This window comes from Bos taurus, chromosome 5, assembly GCF_002263795.3.
Source record: "Bos taurus isolate L1 Dominette 01449 registration number 42190680 breed Hereford chromosome 5, ARS-UCD2.0, whole genome shotgun sequence".
Taxonomy (NCBI): Eukaryota; Metazoa; Chordata; class Mammalia; order Artiodactyla; family Bovidae; genus Bos; species Bos taurus.
This window is the reverse complement of record NC_037332.1, coordinates 105,523,870-105,524,181: the sequence shown is the minus strand read 5'-3', so window position 1 is coordinate 105,524,181 and position 312 is coordinate 105,523,870.

Genomic DNA, 312 nt, shown 5'->3' with positions numbered 1-312 from the left:
GTGACTTGGCATGCATGCAAGAGGTTAAATAATAAAGGACATTCTCCTTGAAGAGACTTAATTGACCATATCTGTGGCTCAGACGGTAAAGCATCTGCCTGCAATGCGGGAGATCCAGGTTTGATCCCTGGGTCAGGAAGATCCCCTGGAGAAGGAAATGGCAACCCACTCCAGTACTCTTCCTGGAGAATTCCATGGACTGAGGAGCCTGGTGGGCTACAGTCCATGGAGTCACAAAGAGTCGGACACGACTGAGCGATTTAGCACACAGGCATTGGTCGCACTGGATCCCAAGGAAACCAGACACTCGGA